The 22,262-nt window shown below is 42.0% G+C and overlaps 1 long non-coding RNA gene across 3 annotated transcripts in view; it reads left to right on the plus strand.

The window, feature by feature from the left end:
* LOC119507112 overlaps window positions 1-22,262 on the plus strand; it is a 50,642-nt gene that overhangs the window by 24,370 nt on the left and 4,010 nt on the right. For 2 of the 3 annotated variants that reach the window (XR_005211138.1, XR_005211139.1), the window contains exon 3: window positions 14,658-14,880. The exons of the other annotated variant lie outside the window; for it this stretch is intronic. This is a non-coding gene — a long non-coding RNA (uncharacterized LOC119507112). Of the gene's footprint in view, window positions 1-14,657; window positions 14,881-22,262 lie in introns of those variants that run through there. 3 annotated transcript variants of the gene reach the window in all.

Raw genomic sequence — 22,262 nt, forward strand, 5'->3', positions numbered from 1 at the left:
TATTTCTTTAGGTTCGTTGTCTGGATGGCACTGCTCTCATTAACAAGGAAGGCAACCTGCTGCCCTCTTTCCCACACGTTCAGCCGGATCTCCTGTGCCATCGTGTGTGTGTGGTGTCATCATCGACAACATGAGTAAGGTGATGTTGCAGCACGGATTACTGTATCGGGCAGGAAACAGATGGCGCTCTCAAAAGGGTGGTTGAAGAGGGTTTGATGAAGGGGCTTTTTGCAAAGGTGAGGGCACTATCGAAAGAATGCAACAAGCGATGCTAAAATGTTTCAGAGCTAGAAACGGGCAGTGCATGCCAGCACCACTCCTTGTCCTGAGAGTGGCTGCAGGAGACGACTGCCTGGCAGAAACCAAAGCTTTAGGTGGAGAAAAGCAGTGGGGTTTAGCCCAGGCCTGGCATGGAGGGAGCGGGGGGAATAAACACCCAGACTTCTCTCTCTGGCTGCTCTCAGGGATCCTGCTGGTGCTTCCACTGGATGGGCCCTGGGGGTCAGACTCCAAGGACAGGGAATGGGGAGAGAAGGGTAAAGAGTGCCTCTGTGGAGTGAGGAAAACCAGACCTTTCCAAAGGGAGATAAAGCAGGCCATCGTTCTGGTGCAGATCTGACCTCTGCCCCCAGGCTTTTCCATCTGGGATACTTTCCATCTGGGATACTTTCCATCTGGTCCATAGACTGGGATACTTTCCCCTTTGCTGCCTGGGTGTGGCTTCCTTGCAGCAGGCTGGGAGGAGCACAAGTCTGCTGATAAAATTTACAGAGAAGCTGGTGGTGTCTTTCCTCCTTATTCCTGCTTGTAAAAGACATGAGATGGCCAGAGCGGGGATGGCCGCCTTGCAGCAATGAGCTAACGTGAGCGAGTGACCCTCGTCCTGGTCGCTACCACGCCGTTGACTCGATGCCAATAGTTGTCTACATCCGGATCTTTTTAAGTGAGAAAAATAAGCTCTGGCTAGTTCCTAAGTCTTTTAAATTGGGAATATGGTGCTCGATTGGATTTGGGGATGAGTGAAATGGGGAGGACCCCTGGATTGCCGTCAGGAGCTTCAGGGTGGAAAGTGAAATGATGGAGCTGAAGCCATCTGGGGACATAACTAAAAAATTGAGGATTTGTATAGGTTAAATATCTGTGGGACATCTGTGAGGAAACATGGAGGGGGCAGTTGCTTTCACGTGTCTGGAGTCTAGAAGACAGGCTTAAAAATAAAAGTTTAGAAGTACATGGCAACCCCGGCCTTGGGAATGGATGAGATCTTCTGGTCTATTTATAGGAGAATATCAAGGATCAAGCTCTGAGAACTCAAAAATTTAGAGACGAGACCCCTAAAGGTAGGGGCTCTGTCTCGAAAGCATTTCGAGAAAGGAGCTGTCAACAGATTTTGGTACTGTAGAGAAATCAAGTAAGATGTTTGCTGCTGATATTTAGAAGGAAAAATGAATTCATGTTGGCTGCTCTGATATTTCAAGAATATGGTATGCCTATAGCAAAGGAATGAAATTCTCGGCGTAGTTTTTCTCTGTGGGAACACTGCCCAGACCTTACTTGTTACAAGCACAATTTAAATATTAACTGAGAATGTGGGGAAAGATAAATTTCTTATTACCAGAATGCTATAGTTGGATTAAAATAATGGTAAGATTGCATCTGCTTGGTCCTAAATGTTAAGATAGAAATTGAAAACTTCAGTTAAAAATCAAATGTTTTTTCTATTCTTTGTTGTTTGAATGACTGGCCAAGAATCAGAAAACATAACGAAAGTGGGCAAGGAAAGAAGGGTCCAAAAGGATATCCTTAAGATGACTGAACCACATAGACAAAGATTTATCTGCCTTTATTGGAGAGTGACTTTGAGCCAGTTGCCTAATCTCTCTGAGCCTTGAAGTTCTCATCTGAAAGCTGGGATTGAGAATAAGCACCTTGGAGATTCTTTGTGCAGGACTACAAAATGAAGGTTTTGATAATTCCTAAGACCTTCTACAAAGCGCCTTCAGTACTCTCTCCGAGAAAGCACCACATGATTTACTCCTCATTGTTTTGAATTTGGCTACTTTACATTTCATTTTCATGGCAAGTAACACCTTGGTTACCTCAAATGGCCTGGGTGGGCTGAAATTTGGAAGGGCTGAGAAAAAACATTTCCTATAAAGGATTACACTTCTGGCACACAGCCATCTTACCTGAGATGTGTTGTCAGGGCCTAAAAGTTCAGCATCTTCTGCTGAGTCAGTTCTAAAAATCATTGTCACCTGCTGCTTTGTCAGCATTACATAAGAGTCAGCAGTGAGATATGCTATTGTTGATTCGGTGTTATTTCTGCATGTGAATTGCCAAACCACACTTACATTCAGTTTTAGTTATATTTAACCTTATTATTCCCAGTAAACCTTTTAAAGCATTACAAAAACGAATCTTTCCCCACAATGAGATAGATTTTTGTAACTGCTGGAAACTTCAGGTTTCTTTTAGGATGTGATCAGTAGATGACATGCTCAGATGTCTGTAACCCTAGGTTAGCATTTTTGAGACATGGCTGCCATTCCTCCTTGCCTTGGACTGCAGTTCTTCTTGAATCAATCAGTTGGAATTTGCTTTTTCATTAGCAGAAACATCCCCTGAGGTCATATGTATTTTAGGGGAATTTGCAAGAGCACTGTCTCTATTGTTCAAAAGCTCTTAAGAGATGACTCCAATCCAAAGCAAGCAATGCCTTTCCTTTGACCGAGTTTACAGAACTGTGTGAAATACAATGAAGATCCAGAAATTAATAATAGATTCTCCTATTGAGGGCTTATATTCTTCAGAATAGGTAAGATAAGCAAATAACTTCACACAAACAGAATAGAAAATAACATAAAATCTGTTAAGGGGAAACAGGAAAAGAAGAGATTATTTCCACTGGAAAAGATTGCAAAAAAAATCTAAATTCATTGGAAACTCAACTTCGCTACGGTCTTTTCTCCATCACTCCCTTTCTTTCTATTCTACCTTGTAACCTACCCTGGTATACACTCTATTCCTAAATAGTCATGTGCTTTCACATCTGTGAGTCAATTTATCTGCTTCTGAAATGCAATGGTAGGACCCAAGCATAGTATAACAGTTACAGACATTTCCATTCCCAAAGGAAGCAAATGTAAGGAGAAGAGTGGTCACCATCAAGCAATTCTGAAACCCAGCAGGGCAAGTTCTATTAGGTTTCAAGTCCTGAGAACAATCCTGTCTGGCTGAGACTCTGCTCTCTGTGCCCAAGGCTCTGCCTTTGGGTGACCCTTCCTTTTTCTGAAGAGCAGCACATGTTTGCAGCTGAGTAGTGCCTGTTTCTTGTATGTAGAATTTGGGGAGTCTGACAACTTTTTCATTTCATCTTTTCTTGTCTCTTTCCCTTTCAGTTCAAGCTGGCAGTGTTTATGCTGGTAGAACATTCTCAAAACCCTCCTGGGGCTCCTGAGTGTGTCATGAGAATTTACACCATTAGACAAAAGGGTCCTCCACAGACATTTCTTGGATAACCCCATCTCTATCCACCCTATTGGGTGGATCCATGAGTCACATGCCGAATTTCTTCAGCACTAGCCAAAAGCTGTCCAGCCACACTCTTGGCTTTCTCTCCAGAGTGCACTTTCCTAACAGTAAATCTACTAACTTCAGCATATTTTGCAATCTAGATAGGCTCAGGAATTCCCAAGTCATCAAGTATTGGTTCCTTTTTGCTTAGCAGTTCCTTCCTCAATTTATCTTTTTCTTCTTGCATTTTACTCTGAGCAGCAAGAAGAAACCCAGCTGCTTCTTCAGCTCTTTGCTTGGAAATCTCTAATTAGCCAAGTTCATCACTTACAGGTTCTGCTTTCCACACAACTGTAGGACAACATTCATCCAGGTCTTCTGCCATCATTGCACAAGGATCACCTTTCCACTGGTTTCCAGTAATGTGCTTCTCATTTCCTTCTGAGCCCTCTCAGAAGTGCCTTTAGTATTCATATTTCTACCAACAACTCTTTAAGGCAATTGAGAAATTTTCTATCATACTTCTCAAAATTCTTCCAGCCTCTATCCCTTAACCAATTCCAAAGCTACTTCCACATTTTAGGAATTTGCTATAGCAGCACTCCACTTCCCAACACCCACATATGCATTAGTTTACTGCGACTGCTATAATCAGTTACCACAAACCTGATGGCCTAAATCAACAGACATTTATTCTCTCACAGTTGTGGGGGCTAGAAATCCAAAATCCCAGTGTCAGCAGGAGCATGGACCCCCAAAGACTCTGCAGGAGAATCCTCTCCTCTTCTAGCTTCTGGCCTGGCATTCCTTGACGTTCCTTGGTGTGTGGCTGCATCGCTCCATCTCTGCTTGCATGGGGATTTTAGGCTGGGCTTCCTCTGCACTCTAGGAGCTCACACAATACTCACTTGCAAACTTGCATAGCAATCAAAGTAAAAAAGTCTTAATAATCAGCTGCTAATTTACATAGTAATAAATAATATGCAAGGATTGGAAAATGAGCCTGTCTCCAATGATGACATTTATTAATATTTTCAAACTCTATCTTTAAAAAGCCATAATGCCTTTGTTGAATTTAAGTTGCCAGAAGAGTGAGGAGTCTTTCCTTTTTGCATATTTTCTAGACTAAATAAGCCCTGAGTGTTTCTTTTCCTCCAAGATGTGGAGGGAGAAATCCTTGACTGTTTTTACAATAGGACTCTAAGAAGCCCTGGGATGGGCTGCTGAAGACTAGAGCTGGTAGAATTGCTGTGCAGCTAGTCAGATGACACAGAAGAGGCCCTAGCCTTTCCAGATAAGAATAAGATCACTACAGAAGAGATCTCCAGCGTCAGCTTGTAGAGCCGGCTTCCTATTTACACTTCAGGATGTACGCTTCTTCGATGGATTCCACTGGGAAGAAAAGGTCCACCTGTTAGCCTGTGCAAGAAGCACAAGTTAGCATGTGGGACACTGGGAACTTGGATTCCTTCCTGAAGCATCAGGAATAAAGGTCTTCTGGCGTAGCCTAGGAGTAGTGAAAGGAAAGACAAAAGGATGGAGGTGTGAAAGACTTTTGTGCTTTCTAATAGGAAGAAGACAATGACCCATTGGTAGAAAGAGAGTCAAAAGATGTTGGGCCCAAAGTTGAAGCACTATTAAAAGACCAGTGCATCTGTATTTTACAGAGATTCAGGATAAATTTCACATAATATAGATTTGCATATGATAAGAAATATTTATATTTATTCTCATTTTAATACAGTAAAATACTTCATCTGATTTTTAATGGAAAAGCAGGGGAAATGATTTAAACATAAACTACTTGAGTGGTATCTGCTGTTATTCATTAAGATATCAGGAAGTGGAAGAAAGTGGTCCAAAAATGCTACTCTTGAAGTAAAGTTAACCCCTTCCAACAGAAATCTCTAATATTGGGTAAATAGAAAGAACACAGTGAATGAATAAATTATCTGGTCTTACTCTGCTTTGCCCAGTCCAGGTTACCAATGCTTCTCTACTTTGTAAATTTGGTCCCAATAATCATACCGTGCTTTATTCTAAATTCATTCTCACTAGAGCCCAGCGAGAAAGACAGGGTCAGGATGATAGTCCCATTTTGAAGCCCAGAGAGAGTGGAACCAAAGTCATGGAAAGAATGTTAGAACCAAGGTTGGATCTCAGATTTTCTGACTTACCTTTAGTCTCCTTGGCTACAGCCTGGACTGGAGTTACACCCACACAAGCATATCCAGCCATGCCGTTGTTCTGATTTAAAACCTTCAATGATTCCCTCACTTTGACTCATGCCAGCCCTCCTCAGCCTGGCCCATGAAGTCTACATGGCGGCTCACTCTCTCATAGCATTATTCTCCCTGACGTCCTTCTCTCATGGAGTCCGGACCTGCCTGGGCTACAGGCTTTCCCCTCCCAAAGCAACCTTCCCTCCTCCACACGTCTTCTCATGTCCTGAAACGGGACTCTCACTACTCCTCTTGCTTCCACTACATTCAAAAAAATATTGTGGTTACATATAAATAATGCAAATTTTGTCATTTCAACCATTTTTAAGTGTACAATTCAGGGTCATTAATTACCTTCACAATGTTGTGTCACCGTCAACACTCTCTGTTTCCAAAATTTTTTTACCACCCCAAACAGAAACCCTGTACCCCTTAAGCAATAACTTCCCACCCCACCCCTTTTAGCCTCTAATCTATTTCTGTATCTATGAACTTGCCTGTTCTAGCTACTTCACATAAGTGGAATCATAGGACATTTGTTCCTTTGTGTCTGGTTTCTTTCACTCAGCATAATGTTTCCAAGGTTCGTTTCCATTGCATTCTGCAATAACTTTTATTTTAGCTCTTGCCAGCATCTCTCTTGAATCTAAATTATATGCTTGTTTGTCTCCTGCGCCAGACTGTGAGACCATGTAGCACAGGTTCTGCCATCTATTTCTGCATCTTGCCCCCATAGGGCTATAAATTGTGTCCATATGGAGGCTAACTAAATATTTCTTGAACTCTAACATCTGTTTAACTATTTTCTTGCATTATTATTTAAATTTCACTCATGCATGCCTTTTCTACCCAACTAAATTACAAGCTCTTTGAATATTGCCCTACAGCATTGCTGAAGCTTAAAAGTATTATGATTGAAATTTGGGTGATATAACAAGAAATGAAACATGCTTTTTATAAGCTAATATGTATACCAAAATTTCATGTATGTGGTTTACATAATGACAATTTTTAAGTTGTTCCTACCACCACTGAGTTAGGTAATACAGAGCCATTTGTGTCACTTATCTTAGTTTCTTAGAATTTTATAGTTAATATTTCAAACAGAGAAGTAACGGATATTTTACTTGACAATGATATCAGGATTTTGACAAGAGTCTTGTATTTTTTGGAAAATAGCATCTGGAATTTGCAAAGAGGATATTAGATTCATGTTACCAGAAAATACGTAGGAGATTGCATCTTTAAAAGTGAGCATTTTGGAGGTGGAAAAAGATGGCAGCATAGAGAGGAGTGGAAGCTAGTTAGTACCCCTGAAGCAACTAATACACAACCAGGAACAACTAGTAAGTAATCTGGAATAACTGCAGGGGGACAAATATGACTGTCCATTCATCATACACCAAGCTGAACTGGGAGGAATGCCTGAGATCGCAACATAAAATCTAAGTAAAAACTGCGGATCCAAGCCGAGAGCCTCATCTCCCCACTGGCAGCCCAAACTGCAAAGCCTCACTGTGCTAGAGAGCAGCACTCTCCAAGCAAGCAAATATAGCTCAGCCCATCTCCAACTGAGGTTTTAATTAACAAACTTGGACTGCTCAATACAAGCTATGAATCCCCAAAAAGCAGACAGAGGCTTTTGGTGACGACTGACCTTGGAGAGCTGGAGGACCTCTCTGGGAGGAAGGGAGAGCCCAGAGGGCCAGGTGCTATCTCTGGCTGATGGATGATACTGAGGGTGGTTGTGGATTGTCCTAGAAGGGGGGCTTTCTGTCCTGTTTTCGGCTCAGTGGAGAAAGCCTTAGCCATTTTCAGTTCCCAGTGCTCTGACCCAGACAAGCATGGAGATAGCACAGGCAGAGAGACTATTCAAATGTAAATGACCTCTCCCTAGGGCGTGTATCTTCCCTAAGAGGAAGAAGGGTGTGACAAGCTCTACTACCCGCCTTCCATTCAGAAGCAGACCCCAGAACCTGGGGGAAAGTAGCCACGGGCCAAACCTCCTTACACCAGTCTGGAGCTACAGACTGACAGGTGCCACCTGCTGAGTAGAAAAGCACAGTGACTTGAGGCCTCACAGGGTGTATCAGTCTTCTAAGACACCCTCAGGGAAACCAGATACTATTTCCTCCTTCCAAGACCTGAGCCCATTCTGGTCTGGGAAAACCTGATTGGGGTAACCAAGGAAACCAGATGCCTAGACAACAGAAAACTACAACCTACACTAAGAAAAACAAAGTTATGGCCCAGTCAAAGGAACAAACTTACACTTCAACTGAGATATGGGAATTTAACAACTAATACTAAATCAATTCAAAAAGTTTAGGGAAGATATGGCAAAAGAGATGAAGGATATAATGAAAACACTGGGCATACATAAGGTAGAAATTGGAAGTTTGAAAAAACAACTGGCAGAATCTATGGAAATGAAAGGCATAACACAAGAGATGAAAGCCACAATGTAAACATACAACAGCAGAGCTCAAGAGACAGAAGAAAACACTCAGGAACTGGAGAACAAGACACCTGAAAGCCTACACACAAAAGAACAGATAGAGGAAAGAATGGCAAAATATGAGCAATGTCTCAGGGAACTGAATGACAACACAAAATGCAAAAATGTATGTGTCATGGGTGTCCCAGAAGGAGAAGAGAAGGGAAAAGGGGCAAAAGCAATAATAGAAGAAATAATCAATGAAAATCTCCCATCTCTTATGAAAGACATAAAATTATATATCCAAGAAGCGCAGCATACCTGCAACAGAATGGATCTGAATAGGCCTACACCAAGACACTTAATAATCAGATTATCAAATGTCAAAGAGAGAATCCTGAAAGCAGCAAGAGAAAAGTGATCCATCACATACAAAGGAAGCTTGATAAGACTAGGTGCAGATTTCTCAGTAGAAAACATGAAGATAAGAAGGAAATGGGGTGATATATTTAAGATACTGAAAGAGAGAAACCAGCAACCAAGAATCCTATATCCGGCAAAACTGTCCTTCAAATATGAGGGAGAGCTTAAAATATTCTCTGACAAACAGACAATGACAGAGTTTGTGTACAAGATACCTGCTCTACAGGAAACACTAAAGGAAACACTGCAGACAGATAGGAAAAGACAGGAGTGAGAGGTTTGGAACACAATTTGGGAGATAGTAGCACAGCAATGTAAGTACATTGAACAAAGATGACTGTGAATATGGTTGAAAGAGGAAGGTTAGGAGCATGTGGGACACCAGAAGGAAAGAAGAAAGATAAAGACTGGGACTGCGTAACTCAGTGAAACCTAGGGTGCTCAATGATTGTGATAAAAGGTACAAATACGTTTTTACATGAGGTAGAACAAATGAATGTCAACATTGCAAGGTGTTAAAAATAAGGTGGGATTGGGGGGAAAATACAATCACTGCAAACTAGAGACTACAGTTAACAGTAACATTGTATTATGCTTCCTTTAATATAACAAAGGCAATATACCAAAGCTGAATGCATATGGGCATGGGCGGGGGGTGATAGGGGAAGGGTATGGGACTTCTGGCATTGGTGATGTTGTCTGACTCTTTATTCTACTTTAGGTTAATGCTATCTTTCCTTTTGTTGCTTTCCAGCTGTTATGTTTTTTTTTCTCTCTCTCTCTTTCTCTTCTTTTTCTTTTGTCTCTCTGCCTCCTTTGACTCTTCCTCCTTCTTTGTGGAAGAAATGGAGATGTCCTTATATAGATAGTGGCGATGGTGGTGATTACATAAATACGTGACTATACAGGGAACTATCAATTGTTTACTTAGGAGGGAATGTATGGTGTGTGAACAAAACCATCTTTAAAAAACTGGGTTGATGAAGATACCTTGAGGGCACTATACTGAGATAAGACAGACACATAAGGACAAATATTGCAGGGTCTCACTGATATGAACTTATTATAGTATGTAAACTCATATACATGAAAAGTAAGTTACCAGGATATAGAACAAAGCTAAAGAATGGGGAGCGGTTGCTTATTATGAGCAGAATGTTCAACTAGGGTGAACTTAAACGTTTGGAAATGGACGTAGCATGTTGAGAGAATAACTAACAGTGCTGATGGTGTGTGAATGTGGTGGAAAGGGGAAGCTCAGAGTCACGTATGTCACCAGAAGGAAAATTACAGGTTCAAAGATGGGAAAGTATCTGGCACTCACTGGTCTGCACAGGCTGGGTGTCTGGAAATTATTGCTAGGAAGCCCATCAGTGCTGAGACGGCATGAATTTAATCGAAAGTGGTTCAATCTTCAGGTGAAGTCCCACATTGACTGGTGTTGGTTCAGCTTAATGAGGTGTCAAGGCAGAAACCAGGATATTAATCACACTTCGTCCTTCCAGCCATACCTTCCTCCCCTCCGTGGGGGCTGCAGCCGAGTGCAGACGGAGGCATCCCCCTTGCTCCAGAGTGGCTCCACAGCTGCTTCTGGGCTCTGCCTGGTCTTACTGGTTCCTTTTTGCTTTGTTTCACCCCAAACCCTGTGCAAGCTAGAGCCAAAGAGTTCCCAGGCAAATGCAGCCTTAAGGTGAAATTATACCACTTGCCTTCGAAATCCTGTTAGCGAATGTTGAATAACTGGAGCTCCTGTCATTTTTGTTGTTGATGTTAATGCCTAAGATTCATCTTGGTATATGTACGGTATAGAATATAAACATCTATATATGATGTGAAAACATATGGTGTGTATAATATGATGGCTTATATAATAGTGTATATATACGTGATTGATATAAATGACGAACAGATGGATAAATAGATTCTTTTGATTATTAAGTCATTTTAGTACAATAGACGGAAGTTAGAATCCCAGTGCTACCGGTTACTAGCGCACTATTAACTTTTCAGAGAACTTCAGGTTCTTTACTGCAAAACAGGGGTAACAGCTCTACCTCGTAAGACTGCCGTAAGGCCTAAAGTAATATAAATTGCATAGCACAGCGCTTAGCACTTACGGGATACTTAATTGTGTTTGCATTTTCCAAACACATTAACGTTGTCACACACACCTACAGTCTGGAATTTTGTTCCTTCCTGCATAAGGAGAGATTTTGATTTGAAGAAATCCAGGATCTCTGACCTTGAAATAAAAATTCCACTTTCCTACGGAGAAGCCCATCTGTCCACAGAAGAGATAACCCTTCAGCGGCAATCCCTGATGCCTTCCATGACAGATTTCCTGTGTTGATCTGGAATCTACATGACAGATTGTTGGTGCCAAAGGCCAATAAACTCTGCCTGCATGAGGTGTGCTGCTTTTGAAAAACAAGTACAACTAATTAAAGAAGAAAACACAGAAGGAGCAACACGAAGTGTTCTGATTCTTTTTGTTTATTTGCCAACTGAACTAGGAGAGAAGAATCAGGAAGCCAATACCTAGAGAGGTTAATAAAAGCACATATATCCGTGCCCAATTATATCCTCTCCTTCAAGTCAATAGGTTCACTTTTTTTTTCCCCAAAGAAATACAATCCAAAATGGCAGGAGCATAATTCTAATTTATTTCCATTTCAGATTTTTATACCTGTAATTACGTTTGTGTTAAATTAGATTAAAATGTCAATCCACCAATTTGCTTCTTCCTTTGTAACCTTTTGCAAACCAAGTTTATCATCCTGACAAATGAAAGGACTCTTTAACCTTGACACCTATGAAGAAATGCAAATTGTATTTTTCCAAATTAGAAAACAATCATCAATCACGTCCTTTAAAAGTTTTGTGAAATACCCAATGCAGTTTGAATTCTTTAGCTGTTTGAAGTTCACAGGATTAAAATATGACTTAACATATGATAAAAGTGTAAAATCAGCATGAGTAGATGTTCCATTGTTAATTCAAAAACCAAATTATTAACTGAGGGCCCCAAAAAACTACAGCTCTCATTTTTGGAAAAGCATTTCAAACTGTTTACTTGGTTTCCAGAGTGTGCAAAAAACTCCTAAAATACAAAATTCTAATTTCATTTCACTGACACGGAAGCTGGCTTTTCCCAAGATACCTTCTCGGAGACGATCTCATTTCTTATTTATATGTAACATAACATTTCATAGATTGCTCCATCAACTCTGGCCTTTGAAATATGAGAACTAGCTTTCCTGGGCCTTGGCTGTCTTAGGAGAGTGTATCTTCTAAAGACTTAAGCCCATTACAGCAAGTCCCAGATGATCGTTCCTCTCTCCTCTCCCTGGCTGGACGTGGTCTGGAGCCTCGAGGACTTTCTGAGACCCTCTTCCCAGCAAAGGCCTCTGCTTTTTTCTCCCTCCTCTTGCGCTCAGCCAAGGACTTTGGGAAAGAAGAGGAGACAGGTGCTTCTGGTACGGGTCATTCTGATTGGAATTCACACCAATATCCCCAGGACTCCCTGGAGGAAGAAATTATGATTCCTATTTTATGGGCCCTAAGATAAAAATATAGAGATTAAATGATGCAATCCAGGTCATAATGGAGGGACAGAAACAGAGGTGAGACTAGAAGGTACCTGTTCTGGCTGACCCCTGGGTCTCGAGTTTTCCTTTCTCAGCAGCAGGACCAGTTTGTTTGTGGCTGCTTTGCACAGTCCCTGCAAGGTACCCTGTGAACGTAGGTTCTTCTTAAATGACGATGCTGCATATTGGCATAGGCGGTGTGGACAGCTGACTGTAGGTGGGCTTTAAGGGACCCTCATCTGTCAGCCCAGCTCTCTTCTTGACCCAATATGGTACCTTTGGATTACATTTTGTCTTCAACATGTCTGTGTTCAAATGCAGATAAGATTCCCTGGAAAGATAACAAATCAGCATATGCCATTTAATCATACTGTGAGAGAAAAAAGCAGGGTCTAAATCATGCCTTCTCAACTTGAATCCGTGGATCCACAATGGGTGTGGGTGAGACAGGCAAGTAGATGATTTAGCTTTGTAAACCCCATACTTGAAACTATATTCACACTTGAGAGTTTATATGCATTTTTATTGGGAGATGCTCTTTTGGTTTCATTAGATTCTTCATGGGGTCTATGATCCTCCAAAATTTAAAACTGTAATCATGTAGGCTGGCCAAATGGATCTAAGACCACACTTCATCCAGGCTTCCTGTTCTCCCATCAGGAGTAAATCCACCTTTCTTCTTCTCCAACACTCACCATTTTGCTAGCTTCACCTGCCTCAAATCCACTGGAGTCATCTTATCATGCTCTTTATGCCCCCAAGAGCCCCAGACCCTCACTTTTCATCTTCCTCACATGGTTCTTGTAAGGCTGATGCCACTCTGGATGCATAGTGTAAAATTAGGTCATTACCTATTTAAATACCTTAGGGCACTTAGGTTTACTTCTCATGGAGAATCTCTGTTGAGAAAGCGTACACCAACTCAAACCCTCCCTAATACTGATTTCATGCATCCCATCTCTGGCAACAACCTTCCATCTTTCCAGCACTAACCATCTCTCCCCCTCCAGATCCTTAACTTTGTCACACCTGCAGAGTCCCTTTTGCCCTGTAAGGTAACACACTCACAAGTTCTCAGGGTTAGCAGGTGGCTATATCTCTGGGAGACGTTATTCTGCCTATCATTTAGCCCAATTTCAACAACCATTGACGTAATCACAGGTGATGGTGTGTTCTTTCATCCTGAGGCACCAAATATCTATTTGTCTCTCCTTTGAGGATGTTAGTAGCTGTTAATGCTCAACGCCTAGATCCATTAATTCATTGAATGCTGTAAAATGGTGATTTTTTAATTCTTTTATTTCATTATATTAGTTGGAATAATTTTATAGACACTTTCTGTTATCAACTGATTATGCATTGGTATGGTTCATACAGAGAATGGGAATAAGTAGTTTATACTTCCCTTTATTTACCAGTTTTCAAGAAAATGAACTTAAATTATTTCCTATCATTCTCTAAAGATGACCAATTACTTTTTTTGTATCATTATGGACTCATATTTGATGGCCTTCAACTTTTGTAGCTATTATTCTTTTGAAGCACAAATTGTCTCATCTTTAGCCAGTGTAAGGCTGTGTAAGTTAGCTCCTGAGTCTTTTAGACCAGCTGTAATCTTTTTGATAGTTTCCTTCTGATCTGTTAAATAAAGATGTTGTAGGATCATTTTGTATCTTTCCTGCCCCAGAACTGGAATTAGCTGTTATCCAAAAAGCCCTGGTTTCTTTTAGTGAGAAATGATATTTCAGGACCACAATCTGTGCACTAAGAGATGTCCACTGCTCCTGGATTTGTCATTTTTTGATGCTATTTTAGTGGATAACTAGAAAAATAGATAAATGTTGCAAAAGATAAAATATCCCAAATGATCATTCTGATATTTCCAATTAAAATTTAAGACTATCAGGTTTTTAATTAACTTCTTTAATATAGAAGAGACTTAGAATATCCCAACATTACTCAATTGTTTCATCTTACATTACATATACAACATCACAATAAAAACACTAAAACCACTACCATCACTATAATTTCTGAAAACAGATTTTTGTTTCATTTATTCTCTTTATTGTCTCCCCTCTCATATTTTTATAGTTGTAGTATAGTTGTCAAAGCATATCACAATTAGACATTCTTTTCTTCTTGGTCCTACTTTAATCTTAATTATTCAGGTAACTATATTTATTGCTCACTACCAGTCCTTATGTTAACATCTCTTGAAAATTTTATTGTCTGAAGCTTACTCTCTAGGAGATTGTCCAGGAAGTTCTTATGGAAACAATGGCCTGCATGTTTATACCACATTGGCAATTTATAACTGAAAGTCAGTTTAGCTTGTGTGATGATTAAGTTCATGTGTCAACTTGGATAGGTTATGGAGTCCTGTTGTTTGATCAAGCAAGCACTGGCCTGACTGTTATTGTGAGGTCATCTCATGGGTATAAATCATTAATTAGTTAATTGCATCTACAGCTGATTACATCTACAAGCAACAAAGGAGATTGCTGTCAGCAATAAGGAAAGTCTCTTGGAGGCCTTAAAGGGAAGACTGATGATTTCAGCAGTCAGAAAGAACAATTTCTTTCCCTGCCAACTTCTTCAGTGGAGTTCCCAACTTGTGGCCTGCTCCAGAGAATTTGGACATGCCAATCCCCACAGTTGTGTGAGCCAATTTCTATTAAATCTCATAGTATTTACTCTTAGTTTTGTTTGCCTGGAGAACCCTGACTAATAGTCTTTTAATACTGAGAGTGGTCCTATAGAAACAGAATCTTAAGGATAAGATTTTTCAGTTGATTCTGGGGTTTTTAGAATTGATTCTCTAATCGGATTAAACTAAAAGCCACCAATGACTCCATTTCCAGTGATGAAGATAGCACTGAGAGTCCGTGGCTTGAATTGGCAATAGAGATATGCAAAATATTGCCGTTGGGTACTGGTCCTCAAATGTTTATAGAAGGCAAGGTTCTGAGCAACAGGATATTTGACACCTTAAGAGAGTATTATGAGATTAAAAAGTATAATGATGTTGGTTAGCTGTTCCTAAATATGTTGGTTACAGTTAGAGAAAAGGATGGGCTCAAGGCTTCAAATTCCCAGCTCAAGCACTCATGGAGGACATGAGAGCTTCTGTGTGCCCTGAAAGAAACTCCTATTTCTTGAAGTTGGAGACTCAAGATTTCTGAAAAACAGACCCAGCCTCAATGCACAAGTGGCTGAATTACAATGTCAGAGGGTGGGAGATAAATCTAACAAAATTTCAGGGGCCTCCCACCTCCATGAAATTTCTAGGAACCCAGTGGTGCAGGATGTGAGATATCCTTTCTAAGGTGAAGGTAAGTTATTGCCTCTAGCCCCTTCTACAACAAAAAAAAGAGGCACCTAGTTAACTAGATTTATTGTAAATTTTGTCCTTGGGCTTTTGGTTTTGCTATCAAGTTGCTTTGTCTGTTTGTGGGGATTCAGAGAGATAGAAAAACTATACTGCCACCCAAATCTTTCCAGAATAGATTCTTTTTTCCTCTCTCTCTCTGGCTATAGCTATAGATACAGAAATACACACATGCACATACAATATAAAATACTTTTGTAAAATAAAATAAAAAGCTTATTTATGAATACATATTTGTTTTTTTAATTTTGGAATAACTTCAGATTTACAGAAATTTCAAAGGTAGTCTAGTGTTCCCATACACCCCTCACAGGCTTAGGCCGCTAGCGCTATCATCTTGCATTCCCGTGGTGTGCTTGTCAGAACTAAGGAACCGCCATCGGTATGTTCCTCTTAACCAGACTCTGGGGTTGTTTGGAGCTTTCCCTCTGACGTCTTTCTCCTCTTCCAGGATACTGCATTGAATGTTGCTGTCGAGTTTTCCTAGTCTCCCCTCTTCTGGGACAGTGCTCAGGCTTTCCTCGTTTCTTATGTCCTTGACAATTTTGAAGGATACTGGTGAGGTGTGTGGTAAAATGTCCCTCGATCTGAGTTCAGTGTTTTCTCAGGATGAGACTTGGATTGTGGGTTTGGGGAATAAAACACAGACATGACGCTCCCTCCTCACACCCTACCTGGGTGCACGTGACACTCACATGGCATTACTGGTGAAGACACCATGCGTTTTTGTTGAACTTCTGTTGAATTATAACTGAAAGTGCCCCCCTACACACATTGTCCTGCAGACAGCTCTCAGTACCACCCACGCAGAGTTTCCTCGACCCCTTTAAGAAGTTAGGGCCTCAACCCGAAGAGAATAGGCGCCTCCACACGGGACGTGCTCCGTGAGGAACACACCAGTCACTCTTTCAGGAAGACTTGACTTTTGGATAATCTTCAATTCACAATAACAACATTCATATGAGGAGTTTTCAGAGATTATAAGTTGTAAAATTAAAGAAAAGCGCACCAAAAAGTTTAAAGTAGAGCCAAGACTCACCTTAGAGCTTTCTTAACTGACATCTGCCAAGATTTGGTTTGACCCTAAGGAATCTCCGGCTGCCATGCCTCTCTCTCCAGAGGATATTCCAGCACCAGAGGGAAGCCAGGGTCTTCCTTTCTCCAACTGTCAGATCCAGCTGGAGGGTGTAAATGTGTGTGTGTTTGCCTGTGTGTGTGTGTGTGTGTATGTACATACATATATGCCTTACTGTTAGCAATGCCTTTTTTCTTCCTTCAAAATAAAAAGAAAATGGGGCATTTTAAATACATTAATGCAGTTAGTTCATCAACTCAAATATGTTAGAAAATGGAAAGGTGATGTCAGTAACTTGTACCCACCCACATTAAAAGCATTACAATAAAAAGCACCAGTGTTGGAGTCCAGTGGAAAATCAAATACTATTAGGGAAGATGATGTTTGCATTAAATCCACTCATTTTTGTGGGTCTAAAATGGAAATCCATAATAATAACATGATACATTTTTATGGAACTTCGAAGTTTATGGAATGCTTTTACATTTGCTGCCTCATTTTATCCTCACATATTATCCCTGTTTTACAAATGAGGAAACTGAGGCTCAGAGAACTTAAGAATGAAATCCAAATTCACATATCTTACAATTGATTCTCATAGGGGTTCAATAAGTTATTCTTTCCTCCTTTCTAAGACTGTGGCTCTGCTTTAGCTTTCATGAATGACTTATTTCTCTCAAATTAAAAAAAAAGTATTAACTCACCAATTATGGGAGAGCTATCTAAATAAATGGAAAGCCTGATTCAGAGGTTATATAATAACGATATCTACTCTTTATTTAGCCCTTCCTGTGTACCAGACCCTATAGTTAATTCTCGAACTACACTGCATGTTAGATAATACTCTTCCCTTTTAAATGATTGTGTCAGTTTGAATGTATTATGTCCCCCCAGAAAAAGCCATATTCTTTGATGCAGTCTTGTGGGGGCAGACATATTAGTGTTGATTAGATTGGAAGCCCCTTCTACAACAAAAAAAAGAGGCACCTAGTTAACTAGATTTATTGTAAATTTTGTCCTTGGGCTTTTGGTTTTGTTTCCATGGAGATGTGACCCACCCAACAGTAGGTGATAACTCTGATTAGATAATTTCCATGTAGATGTGGCCCCGCCCATTCAGCATGGGCTGTGATTAGTTTACTAGAGCACTATATAAGCTCAGACAGGAGTGAGCTTGCTACAGCCAAGAGGGACACTTTGAAGAAAGCACAGGAGCTGAGAGAGGAGTTGCAGATGAGAGCTTTGAAAAGAGGACAAATGCCCCAAGAGCAACTGAGAGTGACATTTTGAAGAGGAGCTGTGGCCTAGGGAGGAACATCCTGGAAGAAAGCCATTTTGAAACCAGAACTTGGAGCAGACACCAGCCACGTGCATTCCCAGATAACAGAGGTTTTCCGGACACCATTGGCCATCCTCCAGTGAAGGTACCCAATTATTGATGCATTACCTTGGACACTTTATGACCTTAAGACTGTAACTGTGTAACCAAATAAACCCCTTTTATGAAAGCTGATCCATTTCTGGTGTTTTGCATCCTGACAGCATTAGCAAATCAGAACAGATTTTGGTACCAGAGAAGTGGGGTGCTGCTGAGTTTGCAAATACCAAATATGTTGGAACAGCTTTTTAAATGGATAAGGGGAAGATTCTGGAAGAATTGTGAGGAGCGTGATAAAAAATTCCTAGACTGCTTTGAAGAGACTGTTGGTAGAAATATGGGTGCTAAAGATACTTCTGATGAGGCCTTGAGCAGAAATGATGAATGTGTTATTGTGAACTGGAAGAAAGGTGATCCTTGTTTTAAAGTGGCAGAAAATTTGGCAAAATTGAGTCCTGGTGTTGGATGGAAGGCAGAATTTGAAAGCAACAACCTGGAATATTAAGCTGATGAGATCTCCAAGCAAAATATAGAAGAAGTAGCCTGGCTTTTACTTGAAGCTTATAGTAGAATGTGACAGGACAGAGATAAACTTAGAACTGAACTCTTGGGTTCAAAGAAACCAGAAACTGATGGTTTGGAAAATTCCAGGCTTCCAGGGGGTGGAACCCCAGAAGCTATAGCTCAATGTGAGGATTTAACCAAACATGGAACCCAACAACCATTTCAGTACAAGCCAGGATTGGAGATGGAGTTATTGAGAAAGAATTTGTGGAAAGTCCTGTTGTCTGACGGTTTTGACCCCTGTGTGCTTCATGTGAAGTCAACAGGATTTTTGCGAGCTGTTTACAGACAGAGATACTGCCGATCTGGACTGGAAGGGACAGACAAGGAACAAATTGAAGGAAAAATTTCTTCAAAGACAGAGCCATGGAGGTTGAGGTCTGGAGTCAAGAGGTCTCGGGCTGGGAGAGGATGGGAGCAATGATGTAGAAGCTAAAGTTCAGGTGGGTTAGTTAAAGTAAGCCATGCTAACTGCACTCTTACATACATCCCAGGCCTAGTGGTTTAAGCCAAGGAGAACTCATTTCTGGCTCACCCTAAATCCAGTATCAATGTATCTGGTTTGTGAATGGCTTCCATGTGCTTAGTCAGGGTCCTGGGCTCAGCGCCCCTTAGGGACTTGCAGTCTTCTATTGAATCCTCTATGTTGCTGTTAAAAACACTGTACGATTAATATAGGTTTTATAGGTTATCCCTAAACAGAGTTCAGCCTGGCCCCTCCCGAATTATATATCGGTTTCCTGATTGACATTCAAATCAATGCAAGTTTTCTGGACATAAGAAGTTTTAATGGACCATCCCTGGAAGTGACATGTATCACTTCTGTCCTTGTTGCATTTTCTGGAGCTCAGTCACATGGACACTCCTGGTTGCGGAGGTCCTGGGGGATATGAGGTCTCTGCCTGCTCAGTAGGGAGGGGAAATGGGCTTTGGTGCCACAAAGCAGTTGGCCACGTAAGCCACTGGCTCAGAGTCTTACAGCTAGTAGGGGACAAAGTCCAGGATTTGAAAGGAGTTTTCATCTAAAGCCTATGCTCTTTTCACCCCCAAGATTTTCTTAAAGAAATTTAGTTTTATTATGTTCAGATGTGGCTCAAGTTCTCCGTGGCAGTATCAGCTTATGGATGTAAATAACGCCTCTTTCCTTTGGCTGAATCCTCCCCGCTCCTGCCCCCATGCACTGCAGAGCCCCTTCCCCAGGCCCTTCCTTGTCCTCCATCCTGGTTTTATCTAGGGCTCCGCAGTAATGCCGCTGATGTGCTCGTTAGCATGTCCTGACTCCCCCCAAAGGGCACTCACCCCGTCCTTCCCTCCAGAATCGTCCATGAGCTGAAACCGTGGGCGCTTCATGAAGAAGGAAGACGTTTCTCCATTGAAGTCCCTCCACTTTGTCACTTAATGAGACAAACTGCCAAAGCCTCATAAGCTCACTACTGAAAATGCTCCTTCAGGTTCTGCCTGCAGCCCCTCTCTCCTTAGCCTTCGGATGACACCCAGGAGGCCAGGCCAGAGAAGCTGATCCTGAAGACAAAGGCCTCTGTCCTCGCCATCAGCCCCTGCCCCAGAGGGTACTGCTTCCAGCTGAAAGCTCCTGAAAAATCAACCCACATAACTTAGCTCCAGGTAGACCCCCTTCCCTGGCTCAGCTCATTTACCCGGACGTTTCTCAACCCTTAGTTTCCCACTCCGCAAGGGTACACAGCGCTCCACTCAGATCACCAAATACTGTTCCATAAATGTTCTCGGGAGACTTGTTTTGACAAACCAGCAGGAATAGCTTGTTCAAAAACAGAATGCTTCATAATTGGAATATCAATCATTTGAAATTAAAATCTAGAAGTTACTTAAAACTATTTTTTCTCATATGCAATATACACATTCACCCTGAAATGCTGTTTATACAATTAATAAAGGCTTTATCAGTCATCCAAAGTTGGGTTTCACTGTGGTTCCTTCTGTGTTATTTCAATTCTGGATTTTTTTTCAAGTTAATGCAAGTTTCCTGGGCACCCTAAATTTCAGTTTTCCCTTATAGATGTTTTAGTGCTATGCTCTGCTTTGCCTAAACTGCTCCTGAAAGAGCCTCATCCCAGGTCACACACACGGACGTGGCCACTGCTCTCAGGGACTCTAAACAGCACAGAGGATGCCCGTGCAGCCCAAGGGTCCCGGAGGTGCTGCTCTGTGAGGGAGACGGGAGCCCTGGGCTCCCCATGCGCTCGCTGTCTGCGCACATTAAATGAATAGACCTCCCACCGGCCACTCTATTAATCATCCATGAACGTTGCTGACTGAGTGATCTGGGGTGGTGATCAATATTCATCCTGAAGACGGCTACTATGGACGCCAGCCACAGAGCGAAGTGTGACGTGTGCTGAGGCCCTGTGCTAGCTCAATGCTGCATGGTGTCTGTGAGAGCATTAGCATTCCCACCCCCAGCAGACCCACCCTGGAGCCCCCCTCCACGCCCAGTGTTGCCTGGGGGGGGGGACTCAGCCAGGACCTGCTTCTTTCAGTTCTGGATCTTTCTATCCTCTGATTCCGCTTCAGCAAAATGTTATCACCTTAGAAGCTGTATCTGCTTCCCATGGTGATATTTTCCTTATCTATTGGCATATTTTTGGATGCTAGTATTTATTCATTGCTTATTTCATGTCCATCTTGACTTAATTCAAAAAGAGCTGCTGCTCGCAGATGCGCTGCCCATTTGGCTTCCTTAGAGGATGATGCCTTAACTAAAGGAGGGGGCACTCCCCGTCACGGTGGGGGAGAGGGGCTCCCTTTGGGTGGATGTCCCTAAAGCTGCAGTCAGGTAGCCCTGTGGGTTCCAGCTGTCGATGCAATCCACACAGGGACCCAGCTCTGGCCAAAAGTTTACCTTTTTTTTTTGAGAAAACTAGAAGTAAGACACTTAGCTCTACATCCTGAGGTGATTGCAGAGCAGACCTGGGGACGGGCCTGACTTCTTTGGAAATGAAGACTTGCTAAGAAACATTAATGTCCCACCTGAGCCCTGGGGAGGTGATGGCAGGTCTTGTCCTAACAGCCACCACTGCAGGAAAGTCACGCTTTCTCTTACCAATAGACTTATTCAGGATGCCAGGGACCTGGGTCGGGCCTCAACCCAAGGCCGATGTGGCAACTAAGAAAAGGCCACGTCGAAGTGAAAAAGCACACTGCTTGTTTTTTTTTCTTTTCTCTTTTCCCTGGAGAAGACGGGGTTTGGACCCTCCCTCTGCAGCGATGACCTTGGCAGCAGAGGCAGAGCTGGAAAAGCTGGGGGGAGCTGGAGGTAGGACTCCTGCGCAGGCTGGGTTTGGAGAAGTGGGGGAAGGAGGCTGAGGAGATTCGCCGTGTGGACATCTCATGGCGACACACACAAACCCACGCAGCCAGCTTTCCCCTTCGCCGGAGGGTCAGTGGGGACCCGGGCTGGGCGTCTCCCAACCTCTCCCGTATCCTCACTTCCCTCAGCGCTGCCCTCTGGGCCCGGAGAGCCCCCACAAAAGGCCCCTTGGGTTTTCTGGCTCCCCTAATGGAAGAGGCTCTATCATCAAATAGATTTTTAAACTAGTTGCCATGGAAATATGTTTTAAAGATACATAATTCTACCAGGGAAGTCTGACTGGCAGCGATAGCAAATCAGGATTTGATTTAACATCATAACAC

This window comes from Choloepus didactylus, chromosome 12, assembly GCF_015220235.1.
Source record: "Choloepus didactylus isolate mChoDid1 chromosome 12, mChoDid1.pri, whole genome shotgun sequence".
In the NCBI taxonomy this organism is placed as follows: Eukaryota; Metazoa; Chordata; class Mammalia; order Pilosa; family Megalonychidae; genus Choloepus; species Choloepus didactylus.